Source organism: Oncorhynchus masou, unplaced genomic scaffold, assembly GCF_036934945.1.
Source record: "Oncorhynchus masou masou isolate Uvic2021 unplaced genomic scaffold, UVic_Omas_1.1 unplaced_scaffold_1295, whole genome shotgun sequence".
Lineage (NCBI taxonomy): Eukaryota > Metazoa > Chordata > Actinopteri > Salmoniformes > Salmonidae > Oncorhynchus > Oncorhynchus masou.
Window position 1 is genome coordinate 98445 of NW_027002800.1, and position 8253 is coordinate 106697.

Below are 8253 nucleotides of genomic sequence, written 5' to 3' on the forward strand. Positions count from 1 at the left end.
ATGGGATATGGTTTTGTAGTTTAATTTCCCCCGAAATGATTGGAACAAACATACTATATATTCAGACATAGGCAGTATTGAGTATTGAGCTCACTGAGCTCGAGCTGTTTTGCAAGGAGGAATGGGAAAAAAATTCAGTCTCTCGATGTGCAAAACTGATAGAGACATACCCCAAGCGACTTACAGCTGTAATCGCAGCAAAAAGTGGCGCTACAAAGTATTAACTTAAGGGGGCTGAATCATTTTGCACGCCCAATTTTTCAGTTTTTGATTTGTTAAAAAAGTTTGAAATATCCAATAAATGTCGTTCCACTTCATGATTGTGTCCCACTTGTTGTTGATTCTTCACAAAAAAATACAGTTTTATATCTTTATGTTTGAAGCCTGAAATGTGGCAAAAGGTCGCAAAGTTCAAGGGAGCCGAATACTTTCGCAAGGCACTGTATATGTACATATATATATTTATTTTTTTATAGCAGTTCACAATTTTGTCTCCCCCTTTCACACTGCAATGGTATCAGAAATCTGATGGCACTATGGTGTAAATGAACACTGGGTATTATTCAAATAGGCTCCGCACCCAAAACAAGGCCAATAATAATACCCAGTGTGCTTTGCAATTTATCATTTTTACATTTACATTTTGGTCCCTCTTTAAGGTCCCTCAGTCGAGCAGTAAATTTCAAACACAGAATTGTGACTGAAAAGAAGGAAGCCTGTACAGAATAACAATATTCTAAAACATGCATCCTGTTTGTAACAAGGCACTAAAGTAATACTGCAACAACATGTGGCAAAGCAGTTCACATTTTGTGCTGAATACATAGTGTTGTTTCGGGCAAATCCAATACAACAGCACCCGATGTCACGCGAAGGCCAAAAACAATCATCAAGGACAACATCCACCCGAGCCACTGCTGTTCACCCCGCTATCATCCAGAAGGCGAGGTCAGTACAGGTGTATCAAAGCAGGGACCGAGAGACTGAAAAACAGCTTATATCTTAAGGCCATCAGACTGTTAAACAGCCACCACTAACACAGAGAGAGGCTGCTGCCTACATACAGCCTTGAAATCACTGGCCACTTTAATTTATGGAACACTAGTCACTTTCAACAATGGCACTTTAATAATGTATTACTCTTCTCATATGTCGATACTGTATTCTATACTATTTTACTGTATCTTAGTCTATGTATTACTCATTTCATATGTATATACTGTATTCTATACTATTCTACTGTATCTTAGTCTATGTATTACTCATCTCATATGTATATACTGTATTCTATACAATTCTACTGTATCTTAGTCTATGCATTACTCATCTCATATGTATATACTGTATTCTATACTATTCTACTGTATCTTAGTCTATGTATTACTCATCTCATATGTAGATACTGTATTCTATACTATTTTACTGTATCTTAGTCTATGTATTACTCATCTCATATGCAGATACTGTATTCTATACTATTCTACTGTATCTTAGTCTATGCATTACTCATCTCATATGTATATACTGTATTCTATACTATTCTACTGTATCTTATTCTATGCATTACTCATCTCATATGTATATACTGTATTCTATACTATTCTACTGTATCTTAGTCTATGCATTACTCATCTCATATGTATATACTGTATTCTATACTATTCTACTGTATCTTAGTCTATGCATTACTCATCTCATATGTATATACTGTATAGTATATATATATTCTTATTCCCTTTACTTAGATCTGTGTGTACTAGGTATCTGTTGTGTAATTTGATATTACTTGTTCGATTTTGCTGCACTGTCAGAACGAGAAGCACAAGCATTTCACTACATTTCACTACACTCGCATTTCACTACACTCGTAATAACATCTGCTAACCATGTGTATGTGACCAATAACATCTGCTAACCATGTGTATGTTACCAATAACATCTGCTAACCCTGTGTATGTGACCAATAACATCTGCTAACCCTGTGTATGTGACCAATAACATCTGGTAACCATGTAACCAATAACATCTGATAACCCTGTGTATGTGACCAATAACATCTGCTAACCCTGTGTATGTGACCAATAACATCTGCTAACCCTGTGTATGTGACCAATAACATCTGCTAACCATGTGTATGTGACCAATAACATCTGCTAACCGTGTGTATGTGACCAATAACATCTGCTAACCATGTGTATGTGACCAATAACATCTGCTAACCATGTGTATGTGACCAATAACATCTGCTAACCCTGTGTATGTGACCAATAACATCTGCTAACCATGTGTATGTGACCAATAACATCTGCTAACCATGTGTACGTGACCAATAACATCTGCTAACCCTGTGTATGTGACCAATAACATCTGCTAACCATGTGTATGTGACCAATAACATCTGCTAACCCTGTGTATGTGACCAATAACATCTGCTAACCATGTGACCAATAACATCTGCTAACCATGTGTATGTGACCATTAACATCTGCTAACCCTGTGTATGTGACCAATAACATCTGGTAACCATGTGACCAATAACATCTGCTAACCCTGTGTATGTGACCAATAACATCTGCTAACCCTGTGTATGTGACCATTAACATCTGCTAACCATGTGACCATTAACATCTGCTAACCCTGTGTATGTGACCAATAACATCTGCTAACCATGTGTATGTGACCAATAACATCTGCTAACCCTGTGTATGTGACCATTAACATCTGCTAACCATGTGTATGTGACCAATAACATCTGCTAACCCTGTGTATGTGACCAATAACATCTGCTAACCCTGTGTATGTGACCAATAACATCTGCTAACCATGTGTATGTGACCAATAACATCTGCTAACCATGTGTATGTGACCAATAACATCTGCTAAACCATGTGTACGTGACCAATACAATTTGATTTGAGTTGATTTGACCTTTCAGCCTTGACAAAAAATATCAATTTATTCCCACTTTGTAACACAGCAAAATGTGGAAAAATTTGAGGGGTGTGAATATTTTCTGAAGGCACATATCTTAAGGCCAATTCCCAGAGCAGGGGTGTCGAGGTGCTGCAGCACTCCCTGATAAATTACATTCAAAATATGTATAAAATAATAAAAATAACTTTTAGTGCAAAATCAAAATTCAAAATTAATATATATAAATAAAAATTAACTTTTTTTCTGGTCAAAAGTAGTGCATAATCAAATCAAATCAAATTGTATTTTTCACATGCGCCGAATTACAACAGGTGTATAACATACCTACATACCTACCTGTGGTATTCGGCGCATGTGAAAAATAAAATTTGATTTGATTTGATTATGCACTACTTTTGACCAGAAAAAAGTTATTTTTATTTATATATATTAATTTTGAATGTAATGTAATTACAGTCAAATGCTTAGTTACAAGCTCTTAACCAACAATGCAGTTTTAAGAAAATAAAATAAAAAGTTTTAAGAAAGTACATTTATATACTAAAATAAACTGAAGTTTAAAAAAAAAAGTTAAAAACCACTATGTATGGAATAGGGTCCCAGGTGCCATTTGATAACGTAGATACAGATATGCTGTGTCATCCCTGAGACTCACATGGAAAGTTACCCCCCCTCCCCCTTCCCCATAATGAAGTTCTAACCAGTAAGAGCACCAGTCAAACACGTAGCTCCTTCACTCTACCTACTTTAGGTTTAATCTTATCACCTCACTGAAGACACCTGGTCCCGTCTCACACCCAGGACAAACACCAACATGACAGGACCTCTGAGCTGGGCTGTGAAGCAGCTCCGCAACGCTTTATATTGGATAGGCTGCAGCAGGAGTGAACTCCTTTGTTGGTATGTGCACCTGTGTGTTCACGATATCGTCTGGGAAACAATCTGCGTGCCCGACATATCTCATCTATAGTATTAGACTCCCGAGTGGCGCAGCGGTCTAAGGCACTGCATCTCAGTGCAAGAGGCATCACTACAGTCCCTGGTTTGAATCCAGGCTGTATCACATCTGGCCGTGATTGGGAATCCCCTAGGGCGCGCACACAATCGACCCAGTGTCGTCTTGGTTTGGCCGGGGTAGGCTGTCATTGTAAATAGGAATTTGTTCTTAGCTGACTTGCCTAGTTAAATAAAGGTTCAATAAAATAGTAGTCTATATGTGTCCTGAACAGTTCAACTGATCTCAGTTCTAGTAGTCAATATATGTCCTGTACAGTTCAACTAATCTCAGTTCTAGTAGTCAATATGTGTCCTGTACAGTTCAACTGATCTCACTAGCCTTGGGCCGGGGATTCAATCCCATCACCACTCTTATCTTCATATGAACAAGCCTTGGGCCGGGGATTCAATCCCATCACCACTCTATCTTCATCTGAACAAGCCTTGGGCCGGGGATTCAATCCCATCACCACTCTTCAGCTATGCACCTTTTAAAGGCAATGTTCCCTCCTTACCACCGTAGCTCTGCCTAGTTCAGCCTTGATGCTTTCACTCCCCCCCGCTTCCCCCCCACCCCTCCCCCTCCCCCTCCACCCACCTCTTCCTCCCTCCGTGGACCTAACTACAACGTGCTGCTTTCCCACAGCCCCAGACTCCAGCCCAGGTGAATGTAAGCCGATGTGGGAGGGGTGGGGGCAGATAGGGGCTTCTGTGTCAAAGGTACTACAGTAGACTGTTAGAACGGACACACAGAGGGCTCTGTCCTCTCTCTATAATAGCAGGCTTCCTCTCCCTTCAGACCCCACTGAGGCAGTGGACCCACACTACATTGAACCAACCAACACAAGCAGGTAAGTTGCTCTTCTTCATGTTTCGTTTACACTATGCTTATGTCCCAAATTTGTATTTGTATTTATTAGGGATCAGCATTAGTCCCTGCCTTGGCAGCAGCTACTCATCCTGGGATTTATTATGGATCCCCATTGGTTCCTGCCAAGGCAGCAGATACTCTTCCTGGGGTTTATTATGGATCCCAATTAGTTCCTGCCAAGGCAGCAGCTACTCTTCCTGGGGTTTATTATGGATCCCCATTAGTTCCTGCCAAGGCAGCAGCTACTCTTCCTGTGGTTTATTATGGATCCCCATTAGTTCCTGCCAAGGCAGCAGCTACTCTTCCTGGGGTTTATTATGGATCCCCATTAGTTCCTGTCAAGGCAGCAGCTACTCTTCCTAGTTTTTATTATAGATCCCCATTAGTTCCTGCCAAGGTAGCAGCTACTCTTCCTGGGGTTTATTATGGATCCCCATTAGTTCCTGCCAAGGCAGCAGCTACTCTTCCTGTGGTTTATTATGGATCCCCATTAGTTCCTGCCAAGGCAGCAGCTACTCTTCCTGGGGTTTATTAAGGATCCCCATTAGTTCCTGCCAAGGCAGCAGCTACTCTTCCTGGGGTCCAAACACTTTAAGACACTTACTTTACATATAAAACAAAAGATAAAACAGTATTATATAACATTATTACACCACTATATATCTACAATACAACATGTATAATTCCACCACTACAATACAACATGTATAATTCCACCACTACAATACAACATGTATAATTCCACCACTACAATACAACATGTATAATACCACCACTACAATACAACATGTATAATTCCACCACTACAATACAACATGTATAATTCCACCACTACAATACAACATGTATAATTCCACCACTACAATACAACATGTATAATTCCACCACTACAATACAACATGTATAATTCCACCACTACAATACAACATGTATAATTCCACCACTACAATACAACATGTATAATTCCACCACTACAATACAACATGTATAATTCCACCACTGCAATACAACATGTATAATATGTTGTAAGTCGCTCTGGATAAGAGCGTCTGCTAAATGACTTAAATGTAATGTAAATGTAAATGTAATACCACCACTACAATACAACATTATTACACCACTACATATCTACAATACAACATGTATAATACCACCATATGTCACGCCCTGACCTTAGAGAGCCTTTTTATTTCTCTATTTGGTTAGGTCAGGGTGTGATTTGGGTGGGCATTCTAGTTTCTGTATTTCTTTGTAGGTCGGGTATGGTTCCCAATCAGAGGCACCTGTCTATCGTTGTCTCTGATTGGGGATCATACTTAGGCAGCCTTTTTTCCACCTTTAGTTTGTGGGATCTTGTTTTTGGTTAGTTGCTGTGTTAGTGCTACAAAACTTTATGTTCATTTAATAAATGTATGATGTACACCTACCACGCTGCACCTTGTTCCAATCCATCTCTAAACGAACGTGACACCATACAACATTATTACAATGAACGTGTGTGTAGAGTGTGTGTGCTAAAGTGTGTGTTTATGTATGCGTGTGTCTGTTCCTGTGTGTGTGTGTGTGTGTGTGCGTGTGTGTGTGCGTGTGCGTGTGTGTGTGCGTGTATCTCTTCACATTCCCCACTGTTCCATAAGATGCACTTCTCTCATACCACCATCTATTTTACTAGCAGGCTTCTCTCACACCACCATCTATTTTACTAGCAGGCTTCTCTCACACCACCATCTATTTTACTAGCAGGCTTCTCTCACACCACCATCTATTTTACTAGCAGGCTTCTCTCACACCACCATGTATTTTACTAGCAGGCTTCTCTCACACCACCATCTATTTTACTAGCAGGCTTCTCTCACACCACCATGTATTTTACTAGCAGGCTTCTCTCACACCACCATCTATTATACTAGCAGGCTTCTCTCACACCACCATGTATTATACTAGCAGGCTTCTCTCACACCACCATGTATTTTACTAGCAGGCTTCTCACACACCACCATCTATTATACTAGCAGGCTTCTCTCACACCACCATCTATTATACTAGCAGGCTTCTCTCACACCACCATCTATTATACTAGCAGGCTTCTCTCACACCACCATCTATTATACTAGCAGGCTTCTCTCACACCACCATGTATTATACTAGCAGGCTTCTCTCACACCACCATCTATTATACTAGCAGGCTTCTCTCACACACCACCATCTATTTTACTAGCAGGCTTCTCTCACACTACCATCTATTATACTAGCAGGCTTCTCTCACACCACCATCTATTTTACTAGCAGGCTTCTCTCACACCACCATCTATTTTACTAGCAGGCTTCTCTCACACCACCATCTATTATACTAGCAGGCTTCTCTCACACCACCATCTATTAGACTAGCAGGCTTCTTTCACACCACCATGTATTTTACCAGGCTAGGATGTGCGTGGTCTGTAATATTTGAACCCTCAGGAACCTAGGAAGAAACCTAGAGAGGAACCAGGCTATGAGGGGTGGCCAGTCCTCTTCTGGCTGTACTGGGTAGAGAGGAACCAGGCTATGAGGGGTGGCCAGTCCTCTTCTGGCTGTACTGGGTAGAGAGGAACCAGGCTATGAGGGGTGGCCAGTCCTCTTCTGGCTGTACTGGGTAGAGAGGAACCAGACTATGACCGGTTGGCCAGTCCTCTTCTGGCTGTACTGGGTAGAGAGGAATCAGGCTCTGAGGGGTGGGCCAGTCCTCTTCTGGCTGTACTGGGTAGAGAGGAACCAGGCTATGAGGGGTGGCCAGTCCTCTTCTGGCTGTACTGGGTAGAGAGGAACCAGGCTATGAGGGGTGGCCAGTCCTCTTCTGGCTGTACTGGGTAGAGAGGAACCAGGCTATGAGGGGTGGCCAGTCCTCTTCTGGCTGTACTGGGTAGAGAGGAACCAGGCTATGAGGGGTGGCCAGTCCTCTTCTGTCTGTGCTGGGTAGAGAGGAACCAGGCTATGAGGGGTGGCCAGTCCTCTTCTGTCTGTGCTGGGTAGAGAGGAACCAGGCTATGAGGGGTGGCCAGTCCTCTTCTGGCTGTGCTGGGTAGAGAGGAACCAGGCTATGAGGGGTGGCCAGTCCTCTTCTGGCTGTGCTGGGTAGAGAGGAACCAGGCTATGAGGGGTGGCCAGTCCTCTTCTGGCTGTACTGGGTAGAGAGGAACCAGGCTATGAGGGGTGGCCAGTCCTCTTCTGTCTGTGCTGGGTAGAGAGGAACCAGGCTATGAGGGGTGGCCAGTCCTCTTCTGTCTGTGCTGGGTAGAGAGGAACCAGGCTATGAGGGGTGGCCAGTCCTCTTCTGGCTGTGCTGGGTAGAGAGGAACCAGGCTATGAGGGGTGGCCAGTCCTCTTCTGGCTGTGCCGGGTGGAGATTATAACAGAACATGGCCAAGATGTTCAAATGTTCATAAATGACCAACAGGGTCAAATAATAATAA